Here is a 17,964-nt window from a genome sequence, read left to right on the forward strand (position 1 = left end):
TAGAGTTCTTGTGCTATGAGGTTATATTTTAAGATGATAGGAACTTCTAAAATGCAGATAATAATGAAGCAAGAGAAATATTGGCTTGTGACTGTGACTGCCAATGTAATTTTGCCCCAGGTCTACGAAACATCAGAAAAATATAGCTGGTCTATTAGGGCGTCTCGAGCACACACATTATTTTTCTCCTCTCTACAATAACCTCCAATTCAAATAAGTGGACCCCAAATGCCCCTGCCTGTAGGGAATGATCCTTAATATATGAGTAAAGGAGCCCCTTATTCCATGATCCTAGCTAGGCTGGTAAGGATACATTTGCATCATAGTCGATTTGACAAAATTTGGCCAAATTTCCTCAGTTGAGTTTTTGCCTGAAATTTTTCAAACTATTACTCTAGAAGAAGTAGTCTCTTGATGCTGATGAAAGTTGTAAGTCATAAAAACAGTGGACGGTTCAGTGATTACATTTCCTACTGTTTAGAGAAAAGCATTTTAAAGTGAAATAAGATGAAGCCAACATATTGAAAGAAAAATAGTTTAGTATAGAGTCCAGGGTATATTGCAGACCCCAGTCCAGTTGCTCATAAGCCTATTTCATCTTCATGCTCTGTATTTTTGTTATTTATACTTGCATTAGGTTGTTTGAGAAAATATTATTTATTTTTTCCTAAATTAATTTCTGTTCAGTTTCTGTAAATTGACATCCAAAAATCAAGCACCTTATAAAACTTAAATGTCCACTTATACTCACCAAAGACTCTAAATTATTTGTTTTCTCAGAGTAAAAGAAGCTCAAGTTTACTTTGAGTTAAAGACAAATGTATGTAATTATGTTCCAATGTTCTCTCAATTACTAAATAATAGGTAATACTAGAATTCTGATATTGGCTTACTCATTGGTAGTTTTTATAATGTCAGAAGTTTGTTTCTAAAGAGAAAATTCATCAGCTCCCTAATTTGATAGACCTTGATTTTGACATGGAATTTGATGAGGTTTTTATTTTGTTTTTCATGTTAGTATTTATTTAAGAAATTGATGAAAGGCTCAAATTATGCAGTTTAAATAAATGTTATCACTATACTCGTGTCTTAAAATATGTATGTGATTTTAATAACTTCAAGCTTTATCCATAGAATATATGTATGAAAAAATAGCATTTCAAAATGTAGAAATTCTGTAAGTATATGTGTATATGTATATATACACATTAAAACATTGTGTGTTTAGTAGTCTAATTACTTTAAATTACAATGATAATCTATAACAATATTACATGATCAACTACATTACATTACAGACATTAGAAGCATGCACCTGAATTTCTTACTATATTAGATTTTAATTATTATTCTAAAGATACAATATTTAAGATGACAGTTTTATTAGGTAATGATATGAATGCTAATGATATTCCATAAAGTGAATATTAAAGCAGTTTGTTTTAATTTATTGATCTTTCAGCTTTCTAGCAGCATACTCCCACTTCTTTTCATTTTAAGCATCAATCAAGGTGATGACATTGATGGGGATATAAAGAAAATATCCATGGCTCCCCTCCAATGCATTGGGAGTTATATGTTAAGCAAAGCAACATTTTCTTTTTAAATCTTCTTCAGCTTTGAATATAATCTTGGGGAATGTGGATCTTAGGCAATCTTTTGATTCATGGTATTCCTTAAAGGAGACTATTTCTGGGGTTCCCATTGTGGCTCAGTAGTAATGAAGCCAACTGATGTCTGTGCAGTTGAGCGTTTAAATCCTGGCATTGCTGGGAGCTGTGGAGTAGGTTGCTCGGATCTGGTGTGGGCTGGAAGCTGTAGCTTCTATTCCACCCCGGCAGGAGTGGGCCCAAGAATGAAAAAAAAAAAAAGATTATTTCTGACCACTGACACCCCAATCATTGCCCATATGTATTCATTTATTAATGCAACTTTAGGTATGAATAATTTTCAGGTATGTCAGCCTAAAACGTAAAGCTGGAATATTAGAAAAATCTTGTATTCCTCCAGATAGAAAAAACCTTACCACTGTCATTAGTGCAGAAATGCCTTGGTATAGAGATACTATAAATGTTAATTAATCATAATAAACAGTTTCCCAGTGACAGCATACTACCAGTGTTTCTAAAAATAACAGCAGTAACAACAAAATATGCCAATATAAATGAGTGGGAGGAATATTTACCAAAGAGGAACCAAATGTATGACTTGAACTGGGTTTAGAGTCTAGGCTCTGGAGCAATAAGGAATATAGTCAAATGTAAACATTCATTCATTCATTCTCTGGGCCTTTCTCTTCAATAATTTATCTAATATTATTCTAAAACTTGATGACTGATAGTTTTACAAAAAAATCTTGCTTTTGAAATAGAGAACAATGACAAAATTAACCTTCTGTGCTGATAAATATCGAGCAAGAATTTGCAGCAACTTTCATAAATTATCTTATGTATTCTTAACACCTCCCTGTCTTGTACTTAAACTTGCCTATTTCCTCTGTTGCTTAACCAGGATAATGACATTTATTACATCACAGCAGAGACAGACTCACAAAGTCGGCTTGCTCAGTCTTTCCCTCTTCTCTGTAAAAGACATTTAATCAGTTTTACAGGTTGGTTATTTTTATTTATGAAATATCCTAAATCATTTTTTCTTTCCCTTACTTATCAAGACTGCCTCATTTAAATTCCTCATAATCAATGAGAAGATTTTCATAATCCCCTAAATGTTCTCCTAGGCACAAATTTTCCCATTCTCAATTTTTTTGATCTCAATTTTTTTTTATCTCAATTTTTTCTATCTCAATTTTTTTGATCTCAGGACTCTTAAAAATGATTAAAGATCCCAAAGAGCTTTAATGTCAATTCTATCTATTGGTATATGCTGCATTAGAAAGCATAAGTGAGAAATTAGTAAAATATTAATTCATTCTAACACAAAAATAATCTTAAATATTAACATGTGAAATATTTTTATGAAAAACAAGAATATTTTCAAATAATGTTTTTCAAGATAAAACATTAGTGAAAAGATAAGCATTGCTTTTTTATTTTTCTTATATGTTTAGGAGAAGACAGCTTAGGTTCTCACGTGCTTCTACATTTCTCTTACTATGGTGTCACTTATGAAATCATACATACAAGAATGTAGTTTACAGAAATTATATTTTCTTATATCATTTCTAGGTAATTGTAGATATTCTTCTTTGGTATAATGTCCAAACTCAACAAGTGGTATTTTGTTAGTAGTTATTTGCAACATGGCATATAAAACCATATCAAAAAACTTTTATTTTCTAACATTAAGTGATTATAATCCATTGGTGCACCTTGTACTGCCAATCTTTTACCTGTTCATCATTTTGTGACATTATGCATTAGTCACTTGGAAATTATTGATTCTTTTAATTATGCATCTCCCCCAAGCACTGATACTTTTTATTATACAATATAAAAACATATTTACATTTGTAAACACATATTACATTGTGCTTGAGAAACATTAATAAGATCTCATATCTTTTTGGCCCAGAGAATCTGATAAAATCCTTTTTTGGCACATAGAAATAAATGTAAATAATACTTCAACATGCACATATTCAGAGAAGTATATCAAAATGAAACATCTTAAAATTTCTTAAATATTATGTAACATGGAATTATACAATATCTCACATGTATTTCAAATGTCCTTGGCTTCTGCTCCCACTGGATGATGAATCATAGGTATGATTCCAGAGAGCCCTCTGATGTATTTCTCCACTAAGCTCATTGCATGTACTTTGTGGTGAGTGTGGTTCATTCATTGTGTAAAGTTCTTCATAGTGAAGACCACCTGTTTCTACAGTTTCCCTGAACATTAGAAATGATAGCAGGGGAGGACACTTAGATGGTTCTGTCCCTGATCTAACTTTCATTACTGAGTTCTGGATCAGGGAGTTCCTCTCTGGAGGATTATGCATCATTTAACAGATCATTGCTCCTGCAATCACAGACTCACCAAGCAGAGTCATTATACTTCCTCCTGGAGAAATATTCCTTCTCCATTAAGGTTCAACTTCTGCCCTAGAGACTGGAGAACTAGTAACTCTGCCTCAAGTTAGGGCAATTAACCTCAAATTGCTTTTCAACATTAGGTTGAGTTAGTCTTTCCCAAGAATCTTCTTTGCTCAGAAGTTGATAAGGCATTTTAGTTGTCCCCTAATATGTTTTCATAAAGCCCAGATAGGTGATGAAGTCATTAACTCAGGGTCATATACTGGTTAATGTCCTCCATCCCCTGTTAATTCAAGGTGAAACTAAATTTAATGTTTGGAAACTATTGTATATCTTTGTCTTTTATTCCCCCAGTGTGTCTGAATTGGAAGGTCAGAACTTAGGTCATTGATTTTGCTAAATAAAACCACAAGAGAATGGTAATTAAAAATATTTATATATACTAACAGGTATCTCATTTGTAAAGGAGGACAGTTGGGTCAATGATTTATTTTTCTACACCATTGACATACTTCTTGAAGATATGTGTTAAATTTGCTAGTATAGCAGCCTTTGACCTTATTAATCAAATGATGTCAATTTTCTGATTCAAATGCCATTGCTGAGTTGGGGAATGTTAACCATTTCCATATAGTTTCATTACTCATGATTTATAAACTAGAAACAGTACATGTGACTAAATCACAGAGGAGGGTTTTCTCTATTTGCTCTAGTAGTGATATAAATATATACAATCTCATTATAATGATTTAGCCAAAACTATAGTTGATACCAATATTGAGGAAGAAAGATATCAAATAAGGTAGTCTTAGCTTTATCATGCATATGGGTTTCTCTTTATTACTAATAGTCATATACTTAAAAGTTTTAAATTTTTAAAAAAGTTACATGATTGAATGCAGAATGAAAAATAATTAACCTTTGAGAAATACTTAAGCATTGCTTCTCCATCAGACATACATTTTATGTCATTCTATGTCTACTGTGCCTCTCCTATCTTTTCTTTTTCTTTTCTAATTCTACTGTTATTATTTTAGTTAGGTCATTAATACCACCATTATTATATAATAGCTTCCACAATATGTTCCCATATATTTCCTCTCATCAAATGTACTGAGGATATTTACCCAGTTAATCTCTTTAATATTGCAATCTTCAACAAATATCTTCACCACAAATATCTTCACCGCCATATGTAATATATATATCATACAATGTTTTATTCATTTATTATTGAATCCAGCTTTCTTTGTACTCTTTCTGACAGTCTAAAATTAACCCTGACTTCACATTTTTTTAATGCCTGCACCCACAGAAAGGAAGTTTCTGGGGCCAGGGATTGAATCCGAGCCACTGTTGTGACCTGTGGTAATGACCATTTAACTCCTGTGCCATCTAAAAACCCGTGCGGCCACAGCAACCTGAGCAGCTGCAGCTGGATTCTTAACCCACTGCACCACAGCAGGAACTCCTATCTCTTCACGTTCTTATGTGATGAACACCCACCCTTCATGGTAAACAAACAGAGTTGAAATCATTCCTATATCTTTCCTTTTCTGGTATGTAAGTTTCTATTTAGTTTATTAACTTGGTCTGAGATGCCTTTCCCTGAATCTTCAAGGGCAGATTCAATGCTAATTTCTTACCTTTTGAAAGGCCCCACCAATGGTGTTTCCTTCCTGAGACATTCACTTGTAATATTCTCTCTGTATTATAATTATTACTTTGAATATTTTTTTAAAAAAATCTTCTTTACTTCATCACCATGGTAGAAAGGCTTTTATTTTGTCATTACTTATCCTAGGACATAGGTTTTTATAATAAATAGGACATACTTATTAAATGTCTCTTGATTGAATGAATGAAGGAACTTTATTTTAATTAAACACAAATTATGTTATTTTACCTTGTAAGTGGGGCCTACTTACAAAAAGAATGTCCTGAATAGTTCTTTTAATTTTGGTTTTGATGAAATATTATTTCACCTAAAACATCATATTTGGAGTCCAGTTTTCCTACAGTGACTCTAAAAATACTTTCTAACATTGATTTCTCTAATATCACTGTCTGACTCTGAAGTAGCACCACTTTTTGATAGACAAGGTTCTTGAAAGCCAAACACATTCATCTGGATTGAGAGCTGGAGAAAGACAGAGAAAGAAATGTTTCTCAGTCCAGCAAAATACAAATCAAATTTACCTATTGTGATTTAAGAATAAAGTTAATATCCTACAAAAAGGGTATATAAACAGTTTTTTAATGATTTTATCCAATCCTCACCATTGAAATAAAAAAATGCTTACCTGTTATAGAAAGCAAGAAGGTAATAACATTTTGCAGCTGGGAGCTCTCATACTCTATAGAGACCTCAAACATGGCCAAATTTCCTACAAAAATATTTGATATTTGTTAAGGAAGTCTCTATAAAACTGTGAGGTCACCCATCTCAAATAATTTTGAGGAGTTATAAACAAAATGAAATTGAGATTTTTGTTTATTAAGCCAGTTATCTACAAAGCATTCTAACTGTCACTTGGGTAGTTCCAACCTGGAATTTTTCATATCTACTAAAGAGGGTGATGATTCCTCAAACCTATGGGTTTATTTCTTGAGATAAAATTCTTCAGGAACAGTGAAGCAAACCTGTGGGTTGATTTCTTGAGATAAAATTCAGACTCATCTCTCTTAGAGACTGAATTGCTACATGCTGCCGATTTAATTAAGAAAATGACTTCAAGAGTTGCTGGGTACACTGTAAGCACAAATGTCCCTGTGGGCAGCTTTTCTTCACTGGCTATTTCACTTCTCCGATATATTTCTATCTTTTGAATCACATTGATATTTCCATTCCTCTCAGAAGTGTATTAAAACTTCTCTCTTTTCAAATAATGGAATGAGAACTCTCAAGAAGTCTGCGCCGTTTTTACTGAGAAGTGAGGGAGAAGCATTTGTCAGCGCTGATCTGAAAACATTTCCGTATGATTTATTAACACTTTCTTTCTGTGAAAAGTACCTCTGAAAACTGAATGACAAATGATTTCTGAAGATTGGAAATTCAGACAGAAGATTCAGACAACACTTGGAGGGCTATTCTCAGAAATATAAGGTTAAAAAAAGTCAAATTTCTAAAGACCCATCAGACCAATGTTACAGTTCCCAACACGGTGCTTCCCTATGTTTTCTAAGTCATCTTCTCACTATGGGACATAAGTGTAATTGGAAAAAATCTACAAACATTCTAAGATTACTGCATCAAGTCTGCAGGAATTCCCCTCAAGTTGGATGAAATACAGATAATTTATGACAGCCCCGTCACAAAAACAAAGAAAGATATATTCAAGTCTCCCTAGGATTGTCAATTGCTACTGGATTTTGATTCTATACAAATATAAGCAGAACCACTTTGTCACCTGCTGAGAAATGACTTTCCATGGTGTGAACTTCACTTACATTTGGATGGTTTTATAACACATAGCAATTATTGACTTTTCCGATTTGTACAAGTGTATTTCTTTGAACACAAGCCACCTTTTCTCACCACTTTCATTGTGAATGATGTATTCAGCTTCATGATTATACCTAAATTACATTTATTTACTGAGCCACAACAATTTCACCAATCCACTGGAAATAAAGAGGAATTTAAAGTGGTTGCTGTCAGGAGTCATGAACCTCCCTACTCTCTTCATAGTCATGAATTAATAATTTTGACTGATTAAAATTTTCTTGATTAAGAAAATACCCAGTGAAACAAAGGCACTAAGAATGCAGAGTAAAGAAAGAGTACTGAAGCCCGGTTGTTTGAGTTTGAATCTTGGTAGCAGCCACGTGCTTTTGGAAGAATTTCTGTAATTTCGTTATGCCTTAGTTGTCCCATGTCAAGTGGAGATAATAAAGTACTAAACTAGTAGAAAGTATAAAGGATGAAATATGTTAATAAGTGTAAGGAGTTTAGAATACTATGCAAAATACAATAAATACACAGTATGTGTTGGCAATTAAAATTTTTATCAATAGGACTGCAGCCCTAGAATATTTCACTCTATGGTTATCCAAAGCACATGAGTTTAGATACTTACAAGTACAGTAATGCGCCAATGAGTTGTGGCTTTCAGAGATTGAGGTAACTTTTAAAGACCTCTAGGTCTCAACTCTCCTAGTCCATCAAATCACATACTTCATTAAAACTCTTACATGAGACTATGTCTTTAACTGAATGAGGGTAGGATAACCCATGGGGAGAAATACATTTAAATTTCTTATCAGGTAAGCCAGAAACTTGAAATCAACCTTCACTTCATCTTCTCTCTTGTCCCCATATCTAAATTGACACTAAGCCCTATTGATTTTGTTTTTGAAATTGACTTTTAACATAGCTGAAATTATTCTATTTTCTTTTGGAGACCACATCATTTCTTGCTGGGAACACATGTAAAGTTTTTCTCCATCTTCGAGTCTGCCTAAATACCATATTGATGACAGAATGGTCTCTTTAGCATAATAATACCATCACTGACTTTCTTATATTAACTTATCCAGGAGTTCCATGATGCTTTCACAGTTAAGTTTAAAAGCTTGTCGTATTTCATACAACAACTTCATGTGTTGATCCTTTCTATTTTTCGGCCTTATCATCTGCCATGTTGTGAAATGTTACCAGCTTTCTGTTAGGATCCCATTCCTCGACATTTTTCTTCGACTTCTTGCCTTGTACATACTTTTGGCCATCAGTAATGATTTTTGTGTCTCACCTTTGGACGCCATCACACTTGTGCCTCAAGGTTCACGCCTTTATCTTTAACCCTCTAGTGCAGAATGAGTTAGGACTTTGATTTATAGCAAATCATTCTAAATGTTGGTTCACATTTATTCTATTAGTGGTTATACTGTGAATGAGAGCAATTATTTTGCAAACAGTCATGGGAATTTTGAGGGCAAAGATTGTTCTCAGTATACCTGAAAGCTAACATAGTCCATTGGAATAGGAGGCAATCATTAAATGAGTGTTGATGGAGAGACTCATTCAATTTTACATTAACAATATTTGGTATCAACCAGACCCCATGTATTATGGCCAACTGGTTCATTCCTTGGTTAGGCGCCCAGAATAAAGTGTAATTCATTTCCCTATAATCTTGTTTTGTTTTGTTTTAATTCTTAATTTTAAAAATTTCTATGTAATTTTAAGTTTTACTTTCCATTTATAATTATTACAAAATATTGGCTATATTCCTCATGTTGTACAATACATCCTCGAGCCTATCTTGCAATGAGTATTTTGTATCTCCCACTCTCTTACCTCTGTATTGCCCCCCATCTCTATCTGTGAATATGCTTCTTTTTTTGTTGTTTTATTCACTAGTTTGGTGTATTTTTTAGATTCCATATGTAAGTGATATCATACAGTATTTGTCTTTTTCTGCCTGACCTATTCCACTTAACATAATGCCCTCTAAGTTCATCCATGTGGCTGCAAAGGGCAATTTTTCATAAATTTTATGGCTGAATAGTATTTCATTCATCTGTGTATGGGCACTTAGTTTGCTTTTATATCTTGGCAGTTATAAACAAAGCTACTAGAATATTGAGGTGCACAATCTTTTTGAATTAGTTTTTTTTTAATCAAATATATACCCAGGAATATAATTTCTGGGTCATATAGTAATTTTATTTTTAATTTTTTGAGAAACTTCCGTACTGTTGTCCACAATGGCTGCACCAATTTACATTCCTACAAGAGTATACAAGGGTCCCATTTTCTCTGCATTCTTGTCAACATTTGTTATTTGTATTCTTTTTGATAATAGTCATTCTGACAGGTTTTGATTTACATTTCCCTAATGATTAGTGATGTTGAGCATCTTTTAATATGCCTGTTGGCCATCTGCATTTCCTCTTTGAAAAAATGTGTACTCAGTTCTTCTGACCATTTTTAAATTGCATTGTTTGGTTTTTTTGGATGTTGAATTGTATGAGCTGTTTATATATAGTGTATAGTAATCCTTTATCAGTTATATCATTTGCAAGTATTTTCTCCCATTAAGTAGATTGTCCTTTCATTTTTGTCAATGGTTTCCTTTGTTGAGCAAAAGCTTTTAAGTCTAATTAGGTCCCATTTGTTTATGTTTGCTTTTATTTCCTTTACTTGAAGAGAACGAGTCCAAAAAGATATTGCTGTGATTTATATCAAAGACTATTCTGCCTATGTTTGCCTTTAGAAGTTTTATGGTATCTGTTCTCATACTTGTTAAATTTTTATGCCTTAAAACATTTTCCATAGATCAGTCTTCTTCTAACTTAGTGTTTTAGAAATTGAATTTTCTCTTTGGAACTGCTGCTCAATTCTCCTTCTGCACTCATTTTTACTAATCTCTGTTTTCTCTTCTGGGTTATAATTTTTTCTTCAGCCTTTGGTTTATAACCATGAATAAGTTATCCTAGTATCTCACAGGTCTAAATGGCATTTATAGAAACTCAATATCCCAGGTTTATAAGCATGAAAGTCACTGTTAAAACTACTTTTGCAGGGCATATTAAAAGGTATGTATTAAAATATTGTACAGCAGAGGTGAACATACTGTAAAAATTAGCCTAATAACTATAATTACAAAATTTTCCATAGAAAATGAACAGAAATCTTTGAATTTCTTAGTTGTGATGATGGTGACTTGAAATTTTCTTAATTTTCCAATTGTTCACTAATTCCAATTATTATCTTTCTTCAGTTGGGCATTATGACAACTCAATATTTTGTTGAATATAAAATCACAATTTTCTTTAGCAAGTTATGATCACATATTTCACATACATTATATTCTATTGTCATTGGATGATTAAGAGGATAAAACTTTGAAATGAAAATAGTAATCCAAAATGTCCTTTTTTTCCCCCTCCAGTGTCAGCTATCTTAAGATATTGGCAATTGATATACCTCAATCAAATCATAGATGACTTAGTAGTATGAGAAATACAATGGGTATTACAAAAATTGAGGAATAACTGTAATTAAAATCTTAAAATTTCTTAAAACCAAATGTATTCTATTTGCTCTGAAATAAATACTTTGGGCTTTGGAATTATCACACTTAACTCAAATTTGTCAAATATTTTTAAATAGAATATGTTAAATGTTCATAGAGTCTTAGTAGACGCAGGCCTTTTCTCTTGATTCAGGAATTAATTTTTCTCTAGTAGCAAGTGAAATGTTTGAGTTCAATTTCAAACTCCAAATCCATTATATTAGAGTAGGTGCTACATTTGCCAAATTAAGTTCATCCATTCTTAAAGCTATTATTTCCAATTCCTGCCAATAGAAAGATCAATGAAACACAGACAAAATCAATGTATGACTGAACCTTTTGCTGTATCTTCATTAAGAGAATAAAGAGTGTAATTTAATTCTGAAACAATATCTTTGAAAATGGAAATTCATAAGTATTACTAAAATTGAGCATTAACTGATCCTAACTCTTTTGGACACCTGGCCATGTCTGTAATGATAGTACACACTGACACACAGAGAGTGGGCAAAACCTAGCATACAGTTAATAACAGTAAAATGAATACCAATGATCTCACAATTTAAATTAAAGTACATAATACTTCTCCCTTCTCCTGGTATGAGTCCCTTTCTCTACTAATACATCCTCTCTCTCCACCAAGGTTAAATATTATACTAATTTTTTTTAATCAATCTTTTTTTTGTTGTTTTTTTGCAGCACCTGTGGCATGTGAAAGTTCCCCATCCAGGGATCAAACCCATGCCACAGCAGAGACCCAAGCTGCTGCAGTGACAACACTGGATCTTTAAGCTGCTACACCATAAGAGAACTCCATTCATTCTGTTTTTATTGTCATAATTTTTCATCTTATGCACCTTCCCTGAAGTACACTTTATTTGGTATTACCTAACTTTATGTACATAGAATAAAAGTGTATATATTCTTTTGTGATTTATACCTTTTACCTTTTGGCTCTATATAACTGTACTTTACTCATTTTCAGTACTGAATATTATCCTACTGTCTCCATATACTAAAATTACTTTTTCACTCTAATCTTGATAAAAGTTTGGGATGTTCCTGGTTTCTTAAACAATGATGCCATGAACATTCTATCACATGTTCAATAATGCACCCTTGCATACATTTATCTAGACAAAATACTCTTAAGTGCAATTGCTGCACCTTATTGGGAATTCACAAACTATTATGCAAAGCACATTTTCTAATTTATTCTTTATTGTGCTTCGTATGAATGTTATCCCTGTTTCACATAACTTGTAAACATTTGATATTGTAGACCTCTTAGATGTTAATTTCATGATTATGAAATTATATTTCATAATTTGATTTTCATGCTTTTTTTTAAATGTTTTTTAGGGCTACACTCACTGGCATATGGAAGCTCCCAAGCAAGGGGTCGAATCAAAGCTGCAGCTGCTGGCCAGTGCCACAGCCCCAGCAACACAAGATCTGGGCTGCATCTGTGACCTACACCACAGCTCATGGCAATGGCAGAATCCATGAGCAAGGCTGGGGATCGAATAAGAATCTTCATCGATACTACTCAGATGTGTTTCTGCTGTGACGCAGTGGGAACTCCCTTATTTTCCCGCTTTCTAATGGTACTCATTTGGTTGCCATTCATCTTTTTCACTACTCTGAAGTGCTTAAAGTTTCTATATTTAAAAAAAAAAAACACCTTAGCTTTGTGTTCATATAAATATAGGTTCATTGTGATTGAAATCTTAAATATCTTATCCCAATTTTCTTTTTTAAAAAATCCCCTTATAAGCACTTGATGAAAAAAAAATTCTAATTTCAATGACCATATCATTTCTACTTTTAAAATGTAGTACTCATATTAATAGTGATATAAAGGTTTTACTACTATTTATCCAATTTTCCTTTATCATTTGCACTTTCAAAGTCACATTTAGAAACACTTTCCTACACAAAGATTTCAAAATATTTTATTGTATTGTTTAATAAAAAGGTTGTAATGTGATCTTTTGGATGAATGAATTAAATTTTCTTTGAATTGATTTGATGATGGTGCAATGTATGATCCCCAATTCTTTTCTTAAAAATATTAACCCATTTTTGTGTGATTCATTTAAAAAAATCATCACAAATATGAAATACCACATTTTTGGTTGTCAGACTCACATACATTTCTGAACTTCACAATCTGCTCTGCTAGTCTAGCTTGTCATATTTACATAGCTCTATAATGAGCATTGATAGTTGGTACTAAAATAACATCTATAGATCTAACTTCCTTATTCTTCTTCAAATAAGCCTCAGATATTCTTTGCCCAACACACTTTTTCATCCATGTCAGATATATATCTTTTTTGTGTTATTTAAATACTTTTTATTTCTTAGTAGTATGTTCAGTGATTAGACCTCAAAATTCCTGTATTTGTTCATTAAAAACAAGATACTAAATATATTGGCTCCATTCTATTGTTGACTTGGTGGTTTTTTTCAAGGAACAAAGATTTAGCAAGCAACTTTAGTCAGTCAGCTACAATTGAAATACCTTTAATCACAGTTAATCTTTAATCATGGTTCCAAAAAGTAAATTCATAATCTGAATACAAATGTATTGAGTGATTAAACATGATTTTCAATGATGTAACTGGTAGTGTGAAAAGACTAATAAATAGCAAATATAATATTATAAGGACAAGACCTTGTAGTTCCCTGGTAGCCTAGTGATTAATAATCTGATGTTGTCGCTGCTGTGACACTGGTTTCATCCTTGGCCCAGACATTTCTGCATGCCACAGGTGTGGCCAAAAAAAACCCAATAAAACCAAGACTTTCATAGGGAGGAAGCAGTTTCCTAGGATGAGAAGACCAAGAACAACTTTTGAGAGTAAATAACTTTAGCTTATCTTTAAAGGATTTGAGAAATAGCTAGAGAGAATGCCAGGAGATAGATATTTTAGGAATAACATAATACAGGCATTTTAAAATCAGGTAAATATGTCATCACAAACCAAGTATCCCTTTAGATATTAGAATCTCCATGATTTTGCTTTACTTGTCATTATAGCAAGGGTTTTAACCTTAAATGACTAATCCAAACTAATCTGCTCTTCCTATGTACACACCATATCTTGGGTAAATTTATTTTATCCAATTTAAATGTACCCCCAAATAAATATGTGATCAGGTGAGCAAAGAAATAATAACAACAAAAATACAAATCTAATAGTAGTAGTTGATTTTTTTTTTGTTTGTTTTTGTTTTTGTTTTTTGTCTTTTTGCCATTTCTTGGGCCGCTCCCGTGGCATATGGAGGTTCCCTGGCTAGGGGTCGAATCGGAGCTACAGCCGCCGGCCTACACCAGAGCCACAGCAACACAGGATCTGAGCTGCGTCTGCGACCTACACCACAGCTCGGGGCAACGCCGGATCCTTAACCCACTGAGCAAGGCCAGGGATCGAACCCACAAACTCATGGTTCTTAGTCGGATTCGTTAACCACTGAGCCATGATGGGAACTCCTGATCGTTTTTGATATAGGATATTAGGTGGAATCTGGGGAAAAATAAAGTGTTGAAATTCATAATGTATATTTCTAGCTTGTAGGAATATAAAATATATTAATATTTAATTTGTTTCTCTTTCTATAATATACTTTTATGTCAAAATGCTACTTTTTAAAGTTATAATAATTTTACTGAAGTGCAAACATGCCCACAGAGAACTTACAAAGCCAAGTTCCACATGGAAGATTGATAAATAAAGTTTTCTTTGAACAGTCTAGCACATTAAATAGAAGTACTATGTTTATAGCTAGATATTTTCATGTGTTCTTTAACAGAACAAATGCAAACAGATTCTCATAATAGTGATTTACTTCGTTTGGGATTTAGTAGTTTGAGAGAAGAAAAATGGATTTAGTGGTTGTGAAGTGGTTGAGAGAATAAAGAAAAAAAGAGTATTAAAAAGGCCAAAGAGCAACACATTTTTGCTTTTTAGGGCTGCACCCTCAGCATATGGAAGTTCCCAGGCTAGGGGTCAAATCAGAGCCATAACTGCCAGCCTATGCCACAGCCCCAGCAACATGGGATTTGAGCCACCTCTGTGACCTATGCCACAGCTCATGGCAACACTGTATCCTTGACAGATCAACAACAGGAACTCCCAAAGAGCAACAATTTTAAAGAGAAATGTAATTGTTATCGAATTACAGAAATAGATAAGTGGGTAGACATGTTATATATTGAGCAAAAATTAACCTTAAGTTAAACATCAAAAAAGTGGACACTTAAATTTTCAAGGTATGCACATATTTAACCAAGGCATATTAATTGAAAAATCAAAAGTCCTGTCTCAACTGATATCATGTGTTTGAGAAAGAGAAGAGAAGATAGGGAGGAATAGGATCACAGGTAGAGAAAAGTGGTACAGTGGAATCCAGTGGATACTAAACTTGGCATGATCATGGCTAAACAGTTTCCTGATTACTTTGGAATCTCTTTGACCTGGAAAAGATCTTTCTAGAAACCAATTTATTGGACACATGTTTTATTTTATGTTTTCAGCTAACTGCATGTTCAAAGGACTAACTTGCAAGCAAGAATTTAAGGAAAATCATAGCTATTTTTGATGAAATTGGTGGGTACGTATAATCTTGAATGCCAATAAATCAAGACAGACTAATAATTGATAATACAGGTTAGAGAAAAAAAAAATGCTATATTCCTAAAGGCGCTACTCCCAGGTTGCAAATCAAGTTTCCTCCACAAAATTTCAGGCATACTATCATAAACTATCACAATACTAACACACAAAGAGTTTCAAGGAAAGAAGAAAAAAAAATGGATCTTATGGAGGTTTTGAAATAAAATGGGCCTCCAACTCTTCAACAACAGCTTAGAGACAATGGAGCAATGACTTCTACCATTCTGAGAAAAAGTAATTTTCAGCCTGAATTTTATACACAAGAAAAATAGAACAAAATTATGGAAAAGCAAAGACATTTTTAAGCATCATGGAGCAAATAATTTACCGGCAAAGCTCTCCAACTCTCATCCTTAATTCCTCACATGTCATACATGTTGAGTCACCCCTTATTTTGAGACAAGATCACTACTGATCATTTCCTTTCACCATTTCTATTGTCTAGTCTAGTCCCAGCACAGTATCCAGAGAGATCCACATGAAACTAAATTTAAAATGTGGGTCTCTGCTCAAAATCCTTCAGTGCTACCCCATTTCTCTCAGAGTAAAAGGCAACTTTCTTATACATTTTGTAATAATAATGATGTAAGATATGGATTAAGTGCATCATTGAGTCCCCTTTATCTCAGGCATTCTCCTCTGGTAATCTTCCCCTTGACTAATTCTATTCCAGCCACACTATCTTCCTGTTTCAACTTGAACAAGCCCCCTATGCCTGGAACATACTCAGCTCTCTTGCTGAGCCTCTATTTTGACCTCCTTCTCCTTCTACTGCAACCTCTCCCAAACACATTCACACAAAATCTGCAATCCCACCCCCTTCTATCCTTTATTCTTTTTTTTCCTTCTTTTCCCCTCTTCTATATCAACAATCTGCTTGTAACCAATTATGTGATTTACTTATGTCAAAGGTTTATTTCTTATTTTGTTTCTGAGGGTATGGCAGAGACTAGTTAAAAGACTATTACATTAGTCCAGTCAGATGCTGGTAGCCTGGCCTGGGTAACACTGGTAAAGAATAGAGGGTCATTACGTCAGATTTAAAATCTTGTCTCTAATATTAAGCTCTATGAGTTGCGTTTTCAATTTGGCATGTTTCTCTTAGTCATTTAATCAATTCTAGGAAATATCAGGAACATCTGCTACTTGCAAATTTTCAAATTTTGTTCCTTCTGCCTAGAATTCTTTCTCTTGATAGATCCTTTCTCATTCATCAGCCTTCTGTTCAAACATGAGCTTATGAAAGAGGCTTTTCCTAACCAATTCCCTGATTACTCTCTATTCCTTTATCTCACTTTATTTTTCCTGTTAGTATATATCATTACTTGAAACATTAAATAGTTTGTTTATTGCCTGTCTTTTCCTGATAGAATTGTATTTCCACAAAACTATTTCTAGATCTTATAGAAGTAACTGGAAACGAGTAGGTGGTCAATAACTAAATCTTTTGAATGAACACATGATTACTAAGGGAAGAGGAAAGGAGATGTGGCAGAGCTAAATTTCCATGAGTCATAATAGGATGTGCACAGTAGGTAGTGTCTATACTGCTTATTCAAGAGCCATGGGTATAAACATAGTATTTAAATAACTGGAGCTAAATTATAGTAGAATATATAAAATTTTGGAAAATCCGGAGTCCTCTCATGGCTCAGCAGTTAATGAACCCGACTAGCATCCCTGAGGATGCGGGTTCGATCCCTGGCCTTGCTCAGTGGGTTAAGCATTGCTGTGGGGTGTGGTATATCGCAGACCTGGCTCATATCCTGCATTGCTGTGCTCTGACATAGGCTGGCAGTTACAGCTTCGATTGGACCCTAGCCTGTGAACCTCCGTATACCACAGGTGTGGCCTCAAAAAGACAAAAAATTTAAAAATAAAAAATAAAATTTTTGGAAAATCCTTCCTTTACAGGAGGGTGTTGGCATGAGAAAGAGGATGGAAAATACTTATTTTTATTATACCACTTTAACATTATATATATATATATATAATATATAGAGCTGCATCTGCAGCAAATGGAAGTTCTTGAGCTAGGGGTTGAATTGGAGCTTCAGCTGCCAGCCTATGCCACAGGGACAGCAACTCCAGATTTGGGCCCCATCTGTGACCTACACTGCAGCTTGTGGCAATGCCAGATCTTTAACCCACTGTATGAGGCCAGGGATCAAACCCACATCCTCATGGACACTAGTTGGGTTCTAAACCTGCTCTGCCTTAGTGGGAACTCTGGTTGATTTTTTAAAATTAATAATTGTATTAAGCTTA

Source organism: Phacochoerus africanus, chromosome 1 (genome assembly GCF_016906955.1).
Source record: "Phacochoerus africanus isolate WHEZ1 chromosome 1, ROS_Pafr_v1, whole genome shotgun sequence".
NCBI classification, from domain to species: Eukaryota; Metazoa; Chordata; class Mammalia; order Artiodactyla; family Suidae; genus Phacochoerus; species Phacochoerus africanus.